This window comes from Pleurodeles waltl, chromosome 7 (assembly GCF_031143425.1).
Source record: "Pleurodeles waltl isolate 20211129_DDA chromosome 7, aPleWal1.hap1.20221129, whole genome shotgun sequence".
NCBI lineage: Eukaryota > Metazoa > Chordata > Amphibia > Caudata > Salamandridae > Pleurodeles > Pleurodeles waltl.
Genome location: NC_090446.1, coordinates 102,860,723 through 102,878,647, shown reverse-complemented (window position 1 = coordinate 102,878,647; position 17,925 = coordinate 102,860,723). Strand labels below are relative to the sequence as shown.

General features: G+C 47.2%; 1 long non-coding RNA gene across 1 annotated transcript in view; it reads right to left on the bottom strand.

Annotated features, from left to right (window-relative positions):
* LOC138303771 (uncharacterized) overlaps positions 1-17,925 on the bottom strand; it is a 46,020-nt gene that overhangs the window by 10,821 nt on the left and 17,274 nt on the right. The gene's annotated exons all lie outside the window — the stretch shown is intronic.

The window sequence follows — 17,925 nt, the reverse complement described above, 5'->3', positions numbered from 1 at the left end:
ATCCCCCTCTCTACAGTAAGAGTAACAAGAACTGCTTCAGTGGTTAATTTTGGAAGCCTGAGGCACAATCCTTTGGAGCTCTCTTTCAGTGCACATACGACTGTAGACAACTTTCGGAGACTGCCCACTTTTTTCATATATAAGTACCCTTTTTCTGACAATAAATGTGTCTTGTAAAATTGGCTATGGACAGTAATTGATTATTTTCCTGAAAACAAAGATACCGTATTTTTTCATCCTGAGGATGCAAGTAACATCAAAATTATTATGCCTAGTCATATTCTTAGGGTGGCATATGGAAAAAAAAGGTGATGGATGGAATGCTTGAATTAATCTCAGCCGTTGGCATTCGCTCAGGACTGCATCCCAGTCCATCTTTTTTTGCATCACCCTGACACCCCAGTTAAAATCAGTCTTGCCCCTGCTCCCCATGGGAACAGTCCAGCCTGAACTGCCAGGCCAGGTCCTCTCTGGACTGAAAACAATCATCCCGGGGTCAGTTTTTTTTTATTTTTGTTTTCAGATTTGTTTTTTTATGCCTTTATGATGTGGCTATTTTGATCACAGTAGATGCCTGAAGCAGAAACATAACTATCGACCCTTCGAACAAACTTTTTTTGCCACATACCTGAAAACACCAGCTAAAGTTAAGCAGTGCATATACAAAAATTGTGCCTTCTCTAGGCCCATGTGTTACTCTATGTAGGAAGCTGGCCTGGTGTGTGGTGGGTACCTATGGTACTTACACCTTATACCAGGTTCAGGTATCCCCTCTTAGTGAAGTGTAGGCAGTGTCTAGAAGCCAGGCTCTCTAGAGGTAGCTGTGGATGAGCAGCCAAGGCTTATCTAGGAGACATGCAAAGCTAATGCAATACCACTGTAGTCACACAGCACTTACACACATGAAAGAAAACACTCAGTTGTACAAAAATAAATGTACTTTATTTTTGGAACAAATCACCACAAAATACTAGAAGGGTAAACAACCCTTAGGAGATAAGTAGTACACTGAATAGAAACACTAGTAATCAGAAACAGGCATAGAAAAGGTTGGGAAACAGTACAAACAGTAATAACCAATAGTGTCTCTGGGGGAGCACAAACCATATACTAAAAAAATGGAATGCGAATGAGGTACCCCCACCTATGTAAGTAAGATGTGTAGGGGGAGCTGGGAGTACTAGAAATCCACATAGGTAAGTAACACAATAATCCCCAGCGACCAGGCATGCAGGAGTAAAACACTGGATTTTCCACCAAACCACCCAAAAGGAGGAAAAGAAGAAAAAGAAGACACCCAGACAAGACTGCAGGAAAACCAGCAGTGGATTCATGAAGAAAGAAGACCTGTGGAGAGAGGGGACCAAGTCCAAGACTCACAGTGGAGTCCAGGAGGAGTAGGAGCTAATACCCACCCAGCTGTGGATGCAGGAGTTGGTCGATGGTGATGAAGAACAGGCCAGCACTGCAGCCCTGGAGACAGAGAAGAGTTCCTGATGGATGCAGATGATGTCCCACGCCGGAAGGAAGATTGCAGATGGGTGTTGGTGCAGAACTTCCACCAACAAGCCTTGGCAAAGGCAAACTCGCAGTTAGTGAAAAAAGATGCTGCCAGGGACCTGCAAGGCCCTGGAAGACTCAACCCAGGAGGGGGAGTCACAGGGGACCCTCAGTGTCACAGAGAGTCTACAGAAGCAGAGGCAGCACCCACAAGAGTCCCACAGGACGAGGACACAGGAGTCGCAGAAGAAGCCCACACAGCACTACAAAAGAGGATCCCACGCCGAAGGAGAACCACGCAGGAGGCTGTGCTTTGCAGGATGGAGTGCTGGGGGCTGGAGCTGTACGTCGCCTGAATATCCCTTCGAGGAGATACAAACAAGCCTTGGCAGCTGCAAGAGACACAGTGCATTGGGGTACTGTCCTGCGTGGAAAGGCAAGGGCTGACCTTCACCAAAGTAGGACACCTCTGTAGGAAAGTACCATCTTGCCTGGCATGTTACCCCCATTTTTCACTGTATATATGTTGTTTTAGTTGTATGTGTCACTGGGACCCTGGTAACCCAGGGCCCCAGTGCTCATAAGTGTGCCTGAATGTGTTACCTGTGTAGTGACTAACTGTCTCACTGAGGCTCTGCTAATCAGAACCTCAGTGGTTATGCTCTCTCATTTCTTTCCAAATTGTCACTAACAGGCTAGTGACCATTTTTACCAATTCACATTGGCTTACTGGAACACCCTTATAATTCCCTAGTATATGGTACTGAGGTACCCAGGGTATTGGGGTTCCAGGAGATCCCTATGGGCTGCAGCATTTCTTTTGCCACCCATAGGGAGCTCTGACAATTCTTACACAGGCCTGCCACTGCAGCCTGAGTGAAATAACGTCCACGTTATTTCACAGCCATTTTACACTGCACTTAAGTAACTTATAAGTCACCTATATGTCTAACCTTTACCTGGTAAAGGTTGGGTGCAAAGTTACTTAGTGTGAGGGCACCCTGGCACTAGCCAAGGTGCCCCCACATTGTTCCGAGCCAATTCCCTGATCTTTGTGAGTGCGGGGACACCATTACACGCGTGCACTACATATAGGTCACTACCTATATGTAGCTTCACCATGGTAACTCCGAATATGGCCATGTAACATGTCTATGATCATGGAATTGCCCCCTCTATGCCATCCTGGCATAGTTGGCACAATCCCATGATCCCAGTGGTCTGTAGCACAGACCCTGGCACTGCCAGACTGCCCTTCCTGGGGTTTCCCTGCAGCTGCTACTGCTACCAACCCCTCAGACAGGCAGCTGCCCTCCTGGGGTCCAGCCAGGCCTGGCCCAGGATGGCAGAACAAAGAACTTCCTCTGAGAGAGGGTGTGACGCCCTCTCCCTTTGGAAAATGGTGTGAAGGCAGGGGAGGAGTAGCCTCCCCCAGCCTCTGGAAATGCTTTGTTGGGCACAGAGGTGCCCAATTCTGCATAAGCCAGTCTACACCGGTTCAGGGACCCCTTAGCCCTTGCTCTGGCGCGAAACTGGACAAAGGAAAGGGGAGTGACCACTCCCCTGACCTGCACCTCCCCTGGGAGGTGTCCAGAGCTCCTCCAGTGTGCTCCAGACCTCTGCCATCTTGGAAACAGAGGTGCTGCTGGCACACTGGACTGCTCTGAGTGGCCAGTGCCACCAGGTGACGTCAGAGACTCCTGCTGATAGGCTCCTTCAGGTGTTAGTAGCCTATCCTCTCTCCTAGGTAGCCAAACCCTCTTTTCTGGCTATTTAGGGTCTCTGTCTCTGGGGAAACTTTAGATAACGAATGCAAGAGCTCATCCGAGTTCCTCTGCATCTCTCTCTTCACCTTCTGATAAGGGAACGACCGCTGACCGCGCTGGAAGCCTGCAAACCTGCAACATAGTAGCAAAGACGACTACTGCAACTCTGTAACGCTGATCCTGCCGCCTTCTCGACTGTTTTCCTGCTTGTGCATGCTGTGGGGGTAGCCTGCCTCCTCTCTGCACCAGAAGCTCCGAAGAAATCTCCTGTGGGTCGACGGAATCTTCCCCCTGCAACCGCAGGCACCAAAAAGCTGCATTACCGGTCCCTTAGGTCTCCTCTCAGCACGACGAGCGAGGTCCCTCAAATCCAGCGACTCTGTCCAAGTGACCCCCACAGTCCAGTGACTCTTCAGCCCAAGTTTGGTGGAGGTAAGTCCTTGCCTCACCTCGCTGGGCTGCATTGCTGGGAACCGCGACTTTGCAGCTACTCCGGCCCCTGTGCACTTCCGGCGGAAATCCTTTGTGCACAGCCAAGCCTGGGTCCACGGCACTCTAACCTGCATTGCACGACTTTCTAAGTTGGTCTCCGGCGACGTGGGACTCCTTTGTGCAACTTCGGCGAGCACCGTTTCACGCATCCTCGTAGTGCCTGTTTCTGGCACTTCTCCGGGTGCTACCTGCTTCAGTGAGGGCTCTTTGTCTTGCTCGACGTCCCCTCTCTCTTCAGGTCCAATTTGCGACCTCCTGGTCCCTCCTGGGCCCCGGCAGCGTCCAACGCCAAACGCACGATTTGCGACTAGCAAGGCTTGTTGGCGTCCTTCCGGCGGGAAAACACTTCTGCACGACTCTCCAAGGCGAGAGGGATCCGTCCACCAAAGGGGAAGTCTCTAGCCCTTTTCGTTCCTGCAGAAACCTCAGCTTCTTCTGTCCAGTCGAAGCTTCTTTGCACCCGCAGCTGGCATTTCCTGGGCATCTGCCTATCTCCGACTTGCTTGTGACTTTTGGACTTGGTCCCCTTGTTCCACAGGTACCCTAGATTGGAAATCCACAGTTGTTGCATTGCTGGTTTGTGTCTTTCCTGCATTATTCCTCTAACACGACTACTTTGTCCTTAGGGGAACTTTAGTGCACTTTGCACTCACTTTTCAGGGTCTTGGGGAGGGTTATTTTGCTAACTCTCACTATTTTCTAATAGTCCCAGCGACCCTTTACAAGGTCACATAGGTTTGGGGTCCATTCGTGGTTCGCATTCCACTTTTGGAGTATATGGTTTGTGTTGCCCCTATCCCTATGTTTCCCCATTGCATCCTATTGTAACTATACATTGTTTGCACTGTTTTCTAAGACTATACTGCATATTTTTGCTATTGTGTATATATATCTTGTGTATATTTCCTATCCTCTCACTGAGGGTACACTCTAAGATACTTTGGCATATTGTCATAAAAATAAAGTACCTTTATTTTTAGTATAACTGTGTATTGTGTTTTCTTATGATATTGTGCATATGACACTAAGTGGTACTGTAGTAGCTTCACACGTCTCCTAGTTCAGCCTAAGCTGCTCTGCTAAGCTACCATTATCTATCAGCCTAAGCTGCTAGACACCCTATACACTAATAAGGGATAACTGGGCCTGGTGCAAGGTGCAAGTACCCCTTGGTACTCACTACAAGCCAGTCCAGCCTCCTACATTGGTTGTGCAGTGGTGGGATAAGTGCTTGAGACTACTTACCACTCTTGTCATTGTACTTTTCATAAGAGAAAAATATACAAAACAAGGTCAGTGTATATACACATAGCCAAAAAGTTTTGCATTTCCTCTTTTCACTCTTTTCTAAGTGCTGAAAAGTACTTCTAAAACTTTCAAAAACTTCTTAAAAGTTTAAAAAGTTTTTTTTCTGTCTTTCCAAAAAGTTCTGAAAACTTTTTTCTCTTTTTCTATCACTTTAACTCTCTCTAAAAAATGTCTGGCACAGGCCAAAGTGTTGATCTGTCCAAACTTGCATATGACAACCTTAGCTGGAAAAGAGCAAGGAGTCTCTGTATAGAGAGAGGTTTGAGTGTAGGGAAGAATCCTGCCTTGGAACTGTTACTTAACATGCTTAGAGAACAGGATAAGGCCATAGGTGCCCCATCTGTTGAAAAAGTACCTAATAGTTCCCAATCTGATTCAGGGACTCCCCCAGGAAAAGATTCAGGAAAGAAACTTCCTAGCCTGCCCATTACTAGACAATCTAGCATAGATGGTAATGATGATGAGCCACACCAAATAAATAGTGTTGTCTCACATCATAGCAAAAGCATTTATTCTCACCATACTGGTAGTAATGTTTCTGTAAACCAAGCTGTTAAGTTGGCTTCTGTAAGGGACAGGTCTCCTTCTGTTCATTCCCATCATAGCTCTGTTTCTAGAAATGTCCCTCCCACCAACCCTGATGACAGAATGTTAGAGAGGGAACTCAATAAGTTGAGGGTGGAACAAACCAGACTGAAGCTTAAAAAGCAACAGCTGGATTTGGATAGACAGTCTTTTGAATTAGAGAAGGAAAGACAGAAGTTGGGTTTAGATACCCATGGTGGCAGCAGCAGTATTCCCCATAGTCATCCTGCAAAAGAGCATGATTCCAGGAATCTGCACAAGATAGTTCCCCCTTATAAGGAGGGGGATGACATTAACAAGTGGTTTGCTGCACTTGAGAGGGCCTGTGTTGTACAGGATGTCCCTCAAAGGCAGTGGGCTGCTATCCTATGGCTATCATTTAGTGGAAAAGGTAGGGATAGGCTCCTTACTGTGAAAGAAAATGATGCTAATAATTTCCAAGTTCTTAAGAATGCACTCCTGGATGGTTATGGCTTAACCACTGAACAGTACAGGATAAAGTTCAGAGAGACCAAAAAGGAGTCTTCACAAGACTGGGTTGATTTCATTGACCAGGCAGTGAAGGCCTTGGAGGGGTGGTTACATGGCAGTAAAGTTACTGATTATGACAGCCTGTATAACTTGATCCTGAGAGAGCATATTCTTAATAATTGTGTGTCTGATTTGTTGCACCAGTACTTGGTGGACTCTGATCTGACCTCTCCCCAAGAATTGGGAAAGAAGGCAGACAAATGGGTCAGAACAAGAGTGAACAGAAAAGTTCATACAGGGGGTGACAAAGATGGCAACAAAAAGAAGGATGGTAAGTCTTCTGACAAGGGTGGGGACAAATCTAAAAATGAGTCTTCATCAGGCCCACAAAAACACTCTGGTGGGGGTGGTGGGTCCAAATCCTCCTTTAATCAGAACAAGGAAAAGAAACCATGGTGCTATTTATGTAAAATAAAAGGCCATTGGACAACAGATCCCAGTTGTCCAAAGAAAGGCACCACAGCTCCTACCACTACAACCCCTACTGCTACACCTAGTGTCCCTACTAATAGCAGTGGTGGTGGGAGCAAACCTACTAATAGCCAATCCAAGGGAGTAGCTGGGCTCACTTTTGGTAATTTAGTTGGGGTTGGTCTGATTAGGGAGACCACAGAGGCTACTTTAGTCTCTGAAGGGGCTATTGATTTAGCCACTTTGGTTGCTTGCCCCCATAACTTGGAGAAGTACAAGCAACTAACCCTAATAAATGGTGTTGAGGTCCAGGCCTACAGGGACACAGGTGCCAGTGTCACAATGGTGATTGAGAAACTGGTGCACCCTGAACAACACATACTTGGACACCAGTACCAAGTAACCGATGCTCACAACATAACACAAAGCCACCCCATGGCTGTTGTAAATCTCAACTGGGGGGGGGTAGCTGGTCCAAAGAAAGTTGTGGTAGCTTCAGATTTACCTGTAGACTGTCTATTAGGGAATGATTTGGAGACATCAGCTTGGTCAGATGTGGAGTTGGAGGCCCATGCAGCAATGCTGGGCATTCCAGGGCATATTTTTGCTTTGACAAGGGCTCAGGCCAAAAAGCAAAAAGGACAGGGAAGCTTGGATCCTGGAACAATGGACCAAGTACTCCCTAAAGCTAGGGCTAGTAGAAGCAAACCACTTCCTACTATCCCTCCCTCTACAGTGGATTCTACTTCTGAGGAAGAAGAATTCCCTCCCTGTGCAGAACCTACACCAGAGGAGCTGGAAGCAGACACTGCTGAGCTTTTGGGTGAAGGGGGGCCTGCCAGAGAGGAGCTGAGTGTGGCACAGCAAACCTGTCCCACATTAGAGGGTCTCAGACAGCAAGCTGTCAAACAGGCTAATGGGGATGTCAGTGACTCTCACAGAGTTTACTGGGAGGACAACCTCTTGTACACTGAGCATAGGGATCCTAAACCTGGAGCTGCCAGGAGATTAGTGATTCCTCAGGAGTACAGAAAGTTCCTCCTAACACTGGCACATGACATTCCCCTAGCTGGGCACCTGGGTCAAATGAAAACTTGGGACAGATTGGTTCCATTGTTTCATTGGCCTAGGATGTCTGAGGACACAAAGGAATTTTGTAAGTCCTGTGAAACCTGTCAAGCCAGTGGCAAGACAGGTGGCACTCCAAAGGCACCCCTTATCCCACTGCCTGTGGTTGGGGTTCCCTTTGAAAGGGTAGGGGTTGACATAGTTGGCCCCCTTGACCCTCCTACTGCTTCAGGCAATAGGTTTATCTTAGTGGTAGTGGACCATGCCACAAGATATCCTGAAGCTATTCCTTTAAGGACCACTACAGCACCTGCAGTGGCAAAGGCCCTCCTGGGAATATTTTCCAGGGTGGGCTTCCCAAAGGAAGTAGTATCAGACAGAGGAAGCAATTTCATGTCTGCATACTTAAAGGCCATGTGGAAGGAGTGTGGTGTAACGTACAAGTTCACAACACCCTATCATCCACAAACAAATGGACTGGTGGAGAGATTTAATAAAACTCTCAAAGGCATGATTATGGGACTCCCTGAAAAACTCCGCAGGAGATGGGATATCCTTCTACCATGCCTCCTTTTTGCCTACAGGGAGGTACCCCAGAAAGGAGTGGGCTTCAGCCCCTTTGAACTTCTTTTTGGACACCCTGTTAGGGGTCCACTCACACTTGTAAAGGAGGGTTGGGAACAACCTTTAAAAGCTCCTAAGCAGGATATTGTGGATTATGTACTTGGCCTCAGATCAAGGATGGCTGAGTACATGAAAAAGGCCAGTAAAAACCTTCAGGCCAGCCAAGAGCTCCAGAAGCAATGGCATGATCAGAAGGCTGTTTTGGTTCAGTACCAACCAGGGCAGAAAGTGTGGGTCTTGGAGCCTGTGGCCCCAAGAGCACTCCAAGATAAATGGAGTGGACCCCACACAATTGTTGAAAAGAAGGGTGAAGTCACCTACTTGGTTGACTTAGGCACTGCCAGGAGTCCCCTTAGGGTGCTCCATGTCAACCACCTGAAACCCTACTATGACAGGGCTGATCTCACCCTGCTCATGGCAACAGATGAGGGACAGGAAGAAGACAGTGATCCTCTACCTGATCTCTTTTCTTCCACAGAACAAGATGCTCTTGTGGAAGGTGTAGTTTTGGCAGATTGTCTTACTGCTGAGCAGAAAGACAATTGCATAAATCTCCTAGGACAATTTTCAGAACTCTTCTCTACTGTGCCAGGCAACACTTCTTGGTGTGAGCACACTATAGATACTGGAGACAGTTTACCTGTCAAAAGTAAGATCTATAGGCAGCCTGACCATGTCAGGGACTGCATAAAGCAAGAAGTTCAGAAAATGTTGGAACTAGGAGTGGTTGAGCACTCTGACAGTCCATGGGCTTCTCCTGTGGTACTGGTACCAAAACCCAATTCTAAAGATGGAAAGAAAGAAATGCGGTTTTGTGTAGACTATAGAGGTCTCAACTTGGTAACCAAAACTGATGCTCACCCTATACCCAGGGCAGATGAGCTCATAGATACACTGGCATCTGCCAAGTATCTAAGCACTTTTGATTTGACTGCAGGGTATTGGCAGATCAAATTGTCAGAAGATGCTAAACCTAAAACTGCATTTTCTACCATTGGAGGACATTACCAGTTTACTGTAATGCCTTTTGGTTTGAAAAATGCACCTGCCACTTTTCAGAGGTTGGTGAACACAGTCCTGCAAGGGCTGGAAGCTTTCAGTGCAGCATATTTGGACGATATAGCTGTCTTTAGCTCCAGCTGGGATGATCACCTGGTCCACCTATGGAAAGTTTTGGAGGCCCTGCAAAAGGCAGGCCTCACTATCAAGGCTTCAAAGTGCCAGATAGGGCAGGGTAAGGTGGTTTATCTGGGACACCTTGTTGGTGGGGAACAGATTGCACCACTTCAGGGGAAAATCCAAACTATTATTGATTGGGTTCCCCCTACCACTCAGACTCAGGTGAGAGCCTTCCTAGGCCTCACTGGGTATTATAGGAGGTTCATTAAGAACTATGGCTCCATTGCAGCCCCTCTTAATGACCTCACATCCAAGAAAATGCCTAAAAAGGTATTATGGACAGCAAGCTGTCAGAAAGCTTTTGAGGAGCTGAAGCAGGCCATGTGCTCTGCACCTGTCCTGAAAAGCCCTTGTTACTCTAAAAAATTCTATGTCCAGACTGATGCATCTGAATTAGGAGTAGGGGCAGTCCTATCACAACTTAATTCTGAGGGCCAGGATCAATCTGTTGCTTTTATTAGTAGGAGGTTGACCCCTAGAGAAAAGCGTTGGTCTGCCATAGAGAGGGAGGCCTTTGCTGTGGTCTGGGCTCTGAAGAAGTTGAGGCCATACCTGTTTGGCACTCACTTCATTGTTCAGACAGACCACAAACCTCTACTTTGGCTAAAACAAATGAAAGGTGAAAATCCTAAATTGTTGAGGTGGTCCATATCCCTACAGGGAATGGACTATACAGTGGAACATAGACCTGGGAGTAGCCACTCCAATGCAGATGGACTCTCCAGATATTTCCACTTAGACAATGAAGACTCATCAGGTCATGGCTAGTCTTATTGTCCTTCGTTTGGGGGGGGGGTTGTGTAGGAAAGTACCATCTTGCCTGGCATGTTACCCCCATTTTTCACTGTATATATGTTGTTTTAGTTGTATGTGTCACTGGGACCCTGGTAACCCAGGGCCCCAGTGCTCATAAGTGTGCCTGAATGTGTTACCTGTGTAGTGACTAACTGTCTCACTGAGGCTCTGCTAATCAGAACCTCAGTGGTTATGCTCTCTCATTTCTTTCCAAATTGTCACTAACAGGCTAGTGACCATTTTTACCAATTCACATTGGCTTACTGGAACACCCTTATAATTCCCTAGTATATGGTACTGAGGTACCCAGGGTATTGGGGTTCCAGGAGATCCCTATGGGCTGCAGCATTTCTTTTGCCACCCATAGGGAGCTCTGACAATTCTTACACAGGCCTGCCACTGCAGCCTGAGTGAAATAACGTCCACGTTATTTCACAGCCATTTTACACTGCACTTAAGTAACTTATAAGTCACCTATATGTCTAACCTTTACCTGGTAAAGGTTGGGTGCAAAGTTACTTAGTGTGAGGGCACCCTGGCACTAGCCAAGGTGCCCCCACATTGTTCAGAGCCAATTCCCTGAACTTTGTGAGTGCGGGGACACCATTACACGCGTGCACTACATATAGGTCACTACCTATATGTAGCTTCACCATGGTAACTCCGAATATGGCCATGTAACATGTCTATGATCATGGAATTGCCCCCTCTATGCCATCCTGGCATAGTTGGCACAATCCCATGATCCCAGTGGTCTGTAGCACAGACCCTGGCACTGCCAGACTGCCCTTCCTGGGGTTTCCCTGCAGCTGCTGCTGCTACCAACCCCTCAGACAGGCAGCTGCCCTCCTGGGGTCCAGCCAGGCCTGGCCCAGGATGGCAGAACAAAGAACTTCCTCTGAGAGAGGGTGTGACACCCTCTCCCTTTGGAAAATGGTGTGAAGGCAGGGGAGGAGTAGCCTCCCCCAGCCTCTGGAAATGCTTTGTTGGGCACAGAGGTGCCCAATTCTGCATAAGCCAGTCTACACCGGTTCAGGGACCCCTTAGCCCCTGCTCTGGCGCGAAACTGGACAAAGGAAAGGGGAGTGACCACTCCCCTGACCTGCACCTCCCCTGGGAGGTGTCCAGAGCTCCTCCAGTGTGCTCCAGACCTCTGCCATCTTGGAAACAGAGGTGCTGCTGGCACACTGGACTGCTCTGAGTGGCCAGTGCCACCAGGTGACGTCAGAGACTCCTGCTGATAGGCTCCTTCAGGTGTTAGTAGCCTATCCTCTCTCTTAGGTAGCCAAACCCTCTTTTCTGGCTATTTAGGGTCTCTGTCTCTGGGGAAACTTTAGATAACGAATGCAAGAGCTCATCCGAGTTCCTCTGCATCTCTCTCTTCACCTTCTGATAAGGGAACGACCGCTGACCGCGCTGGAAGCCTGCAAACCTGCAACATAGTAGCAAAGACGACTACTGCAACTCTGTAACGCTGATCCTGCCGCCTTCTCGACTGTTTTCCTGCTTGTGCATGCTGTGGGGGTAGCCTGCCTCCTCTCTGCACCAGAAGCTCCGAAGAAATCTCCCGTGGGTCGACGGAATCTTCCCCCTGCAACCGCAGGCACCAAAAAGCTGCATTACCGGTCCCTTGGGTCTCCTCTCAGCACGACGAGCGAGGTCCCTCGAATCCAGCGACTCTGTCCAAGTGACCCCCACAGTCCAGTGACTCTTCAGCCCAAGTTTGGTGGAGGTAAGTCCTTGCCTCACCTCGCTGGGCTGCATTGCTGGGAACCGCGACTTTGCAGCTACTCCGGCCCCTGTGCACTTCCGGCGGAAATCCTTTGTGCACAGCCAAGCCTGGGTCCACGGCACTCTAACCTGCATTGCACGACTTTCTAAGTTGGTCTCCGGCGACGTGGGACTCCTTTGTGCAACTTCGGCGAGCACCGTTTCACGCATCCTCGTAGTGCCTGTTTCTGGCACTTCTCCGGGTGCTACCTGCTTCAGTGAGGGCTCTTTGTCTTGCTCGACGTCCCCTCTCTCTTCAGGTCCAATTTGCGACCTCCTGGTCCCTCCTGGGCCCCGGCAGCGTCCAAAAACGCCAAACGCACGATTTGCGACTAGCAAGGCTTGTTGGCGTCCTTCCGGCGGGAAAACACTTCTGCACGACTCTCCAAGGCGAGAGGGATCCGTCCACCAAAGGGGAAGTCTCTAGCCCTTTTCGTTCCTGCAGAAACCTCAGCTTCTTCTGTCCAGTCGAAGCTTCTTTGCACCCGCAGCTGGCATTTCCTGGGCATCTGCCTATCTCCGACTTGCTTGTGACTTTTGGACTTGGTCCCCTTGTTCCACAGGTACCCTAGATTGGAAATCCACAGTTGTTGCATTGCTGGTTTGTGTCTTTCCTGCATTATTCCTCTAACACGACTACTTTGTCCTTAGGGGAACTTTAGTGCACTTTGCACTCACTTTTCAGGGTCTTGGGGAGGGTTATTTTGCTAACTCTCACTATTTTCTAATAGTCCCAGCGACCCTCTACAAGGTCACATAGGTTTGGGGTCCATTCGTGGTTCGCATTCCACTTTTGGAGTATATGGTTTGTGTTGCCCCTATCCCTATGTTTCCCCATTGCATCCTATTGTAACTATACATTGTTTGCACTGTTTTCTAAGACTATACTGCATATTTTTGCTATTGTGTATATATATCTTGTGTATATTTCCTATCCTCTCACTGAGGGTACACTCTAAGATACTTTGGCATATTGTCATAAAAATAAAGTACCTTTATTTTTAGTATAACTGTGTATTGTGTTTTCTTATGATATTGTGCATATGACACTAAGTGGTACTGTAGTAGCTTCACACGTCTCCTAGTTCAGCCTAAGCTGCTCTGCTAAGCTACCATTATCTATCAGCCTAAGCTGCTAGACACCCTATACACTAATAAGGGATAACTGGGCCTGGTGCAAGGTGCAAGTACCCCTTGGTACTCACTACAAGCCAGTCCAGCCTCCTACAACCTCGCAGAGAGGACCAAGAGAACTACTCAGGACCACCACCTGTGATGCAGGATCCACGCAGCTCAAGATGAGAGGAGATCCACACAGCCGGTCGTCGCTTGTAAGTGCCTGTGGTTGCAGGGAAGTGACTCCTTCACTCCAAGGGAGATTCGTTCTTCTTCTTGTGCAGGCTGAAGAGTTGAAGTCTTCTGAGGCTGCACGGCCGGGGAAATGTTGCAAAGCTGGCAGGAGTCATGGAAACAAACTTGTAGAAGAGTCTTCTTCGTAGTAGCAGCATTTGTCGGTCCCTGAAGGGTACAGTCGCAGTTCTTGTAGCCAGGAGTGGAAGCAGAAGTTGCAAAGGAGTCCTGCTGGAATATTGCAAGCCGAATCTGAGGAACCACCCAAGAAAGAGACCCTAAATAGCCGTGAAAGGTGGATTGATCACCTAACGAGGTAAGCACCTGTCAGGCGGGGGTTCTGATGCCACCTGCCTGGCCACTCAGATGTTCCCAGAGTTCCCTGCCAACCTTGGAAACAAGACGGCAGAACCCAGGGACCCTCTGGAGGAGCTCTGGGCACCACTACTGGGGTGGTGATTAACAGGGGAGTGGTCACTTCCCTTGCATTGTCCAGTTTTGTGCCAGAGCAGGGACTGGGGATCCCTGAACCGGTGTGTACTGGTTTATGCACGAAGTGCACCAAATGTGCCCTTCACAGCAAACCAGTGGCTTGGGGAGGCTACCCATCCCAAGCCAGTCACACCTATTTCCAAAGGGAGAGGGTGTTACCTCCCTCTCCCAAAGGATATCCTTTGTTCTGCCTTCCTGGGCTTGATCAGATCAAGCAGCAGGAGGGCAGAAACCTGTCTGAGGGGTGGCATCAGCTGGGCTACCCGGAAAACCCTGTAAGACTAGTGGTAGCAATGCTGGGGGCACTCTAAGGAGCCCCCAGAGTGCATGGAATCACACTTCCAATACTTGCAACAGTATTGGGGTATGATTCCGACATGTTTGATACCAAACATGCCCAGGTTCGGAGTTACCACTATGTAGCTGGACATAAGTAGTGACCTCTGTCCAGTACACGTGTAAAATGGTGACCCTGCCCTCACACACAGGCACCTGCACCCTGCCCTCTGGGCTGAGAGGGCCTACCATAGGGGTGACTTATAGTGACCTGGTGTAGTGACCTGTAGTGAAAACGGGTGCATGCACCCGTTTCAAGCAGGCTGCAATGGCAGACCTGCAGAACCATTTGCATGGGCTCCCTATGGGTGGCAGAATAACTGCTGGAGCCCAAAGGGATGCCCTGAAACCCCAATGCCCTGGGTACCTATGTGCCATATACTAGGGACTTACATGGGGGGACCAGTATGCCTACTGTGGGAAGAAAAAGTTGCCAAAAACCAAATTTAGAGGAGAGAACACAGTCACTGGGGTCCTGGTTAGCAGGATCCCAGTGAACACAGTCAAACACACTGACAAACAGGCAAAATATGCGGGTAACCAAGCTAGAAAGAGGCTACTTTCCTACACTCTATATTGGATGTTTTTTTTTTTAGCTTAGGAGCTAAGACATAAACTTCATGTTTTCAGTATATGGGAGTCACAATGTGCTGTACTTTTCTTGCCGTTTGGTTCTATCATTCCTGTGCTGGGATGAGCACTATGCTTACTAACAATCAATGATTAATTTCTAAATCAAGTGAGCCGGTGTCTAAAACTCCGTTTTAAAACACATGGCTGCTGCATATAGGTGTGGAAGTACTGAATACGAAGGCTGGTTAAATCCAAAAGCCATACTTGCCTACTTTAATCCATTTACAGTGACGTGTGCCTCTTCAGCTCACTTCTGCAGCACTGTGCTTCATCATTTTTAGATTTTTTTTCCAATTTGTTGTTTTTTATGCCTTTACGATGTGTCTGTTTTGATTACAGCAAGTGCCTGAGGCAGGAACATAATTGTCAACCCTTCAGACAAACTTTTTTTTGCCACATACCTACAAACACCAGCTTAAATTAAGCAGTGTGTACACAAAAAGTGTGCATTCTTTAGAACCAGGTGTTAATTTACATAACACATTAATTTATTTTTTTTAAGCTTAGGAGCAAAGCCATAAGCTTCGTGTTTTCAGTATGTTGGAGCCACAATGTGCCACAGTGTGCCATTTTCGTTGTAATGCTGTACTTTTTTTTCCGTTTGGTTCTATCATTGTCCGAGCTGGGATGAGCACTATGCTTACTTACAACCAATGGCCGATGCATATAGATGTGCGAGTACCAGCTAATCCTAAAGCCATCTCGGCATTGTTTAATCCATTTACAACAACTTCCTGCCTCTTCAGCTCACTCTTGCAGCTCTCTCTGTTTAACAGCCGGGCTGGAGAAACTGCACAGATCCCAGAGCTGTGTCTGAGTGGCAATCCGATGCGCTCAGCCCAATCCTGCCGCTGCTTTCATGCTACGTTTAGCATGAAAGCAGCGGCAGGATTTCTGGGGAGCTGTGCCGACGTACCAGTGACTGCTGGGACACCACAAGAGGAGCGAGGCGGCAGGAGACGGGCAGCGCAATGAGGACAGTACGTTTTTTAAAATTTTTAATTGTTTCCCCTGTTGTTGTCCTCTGCCCCCCCCGTGACATTTACGATAGCCGATGCTGATTCTGGGACTTGTAGTTTTGTTTTTACCATTTTATCTATAAGTGTAAACCCCCCCTAAGAGAAATGTTACCGGATGACTCCCCTGATCAATTATGGTAGATGGAGCCACCTCATTGCTAGCCCAGTCACTGAGATCATGCACTTAAACGGACAATAAAATATTTGCAGGTTATTCTGGCCGTGCCTCTGACCTCCACATTGCACCCAGGCTCACGTCTGATGCATTCCTTTGCACTTTGATCACTAGGTGTCAGAAGTGCAATCGGAAGAGAAGTCATGCCAAACAGGTGAGAGATCCCGACAAACCATTCCACAAACCCTCCCTTGCTCTGCTTACCTTTGGTGTGGTCAGATTGTTTAAGTACTTTACTGCCTGGTAACACCCAGAAATATTTCAATCGTGTTTCTGGGGTTTCCCCATCTTGTTGCCGGCTCCAGGTAGGGTGTGTTACAACTGGAGGAAACTGCATTCCTGTGTCAGAGGCAAGCTGAAATAAAGTTGTACATAACTTAACTTCCGGCTTCAGTTTCAATTAAACTTGTCGTGCCGGGGTCTTTGAACTTTAAACCTTTTCATGTTTGGCTGCTGCTATGTCAACAGTGAGGCATACTACCGGTTACCACCACGGTTTACAGTACTCTGCACCCGGACCATGGTTTCAGTACACAACAGCACAGAAGAATTTACAGTACCCTACTCCCAGGAGATAGTAGTATACTGATAGCACTGCAAAAGTTACAGTACACCAACAGCACAGCAGAATTTACAGTACACTAGCAGCACAGCAGAATTTACAGTATACTTATACTAGCCATGGGACATATTGTACAGTACCCTAACAGCACAACAGATTTTACAGTACACTAAACCCAAGACATAGTCTACAGTACATTAACAGCACAGCAGAATTTACAGTACACTAAACTCAAGACATATTGTACAGTACATTAACAGCACAGTAGAATTTACAGTACTCTTTCATCACAGCAGAAGTTACAGTACAGTAAACCCGGGACATATTGTACAGTACATTAACAGCACAGCAGCATTTACAGTACATCAATCTTAGGACACATTAGTACACTCGCAGCACAGCAGAATTTACAGTACACTAGCAGCACAGCAGAATTTACAGTAGACTTACCCCAGGACATATTGTAGTGTAAACTATTAACACCAGAATTTACATTATGCTTATACTAACCATGGGACATATTATACATTACACTAACAGCACAGCAGAATTTACAGTACATTAATCTTAGGACATATTACTACACTAGCAGCACAGCAGAATTTACAGTAGACCTACCCCAGGACATATTATACAGTACACAAACAGCACAGCAGAATATACAGTACAAGAACCGTATGACATATTAGTACACTAGCAGCACAGCAGAATATACAGTACAAGAACCGTATGACATATTAGTACACTAGCAGCACAGCAGAATTTACAGTAGACCTACCCCAGGACATATTATACAGTACACAAACAGCACAGCAGAATTTACATTATACTTATACTAACCATGGGACATATTATACAGTACACTAACAGCACGGCAACATTTACAGTACACTAGCAGCACAGCAGAATTTACATTATACTTATACTAACCATGGGACATATTATACAGTACACAAACAGCACAGCAGAATTTACAGTATCCTAACCCAAAGGTATGTTGCACAGTATACTCACAGATGTTACAGTTTACTAACCACAGGGCATATTGTACAGTACACTAACAGAACACCAGAATTTACAGTATAATAACCCAAGGACATATTGTATAGCACACTAACAGCAGATTTTACAGTATAATAACCTCAACACATCAGAATTTACAGTGTGCTAACCCCAGGACATACCAGTACACTAGCGGCATAGCAGAATGTACAGTACACTAACCTCAAAACATGGTTTACAGTATAATAAGGCCGCTGAATTTACAGTAAACTAACCCCAGGGCATATTGTACAATACACTAATGGAACAGCAGAACTGACAGTATAG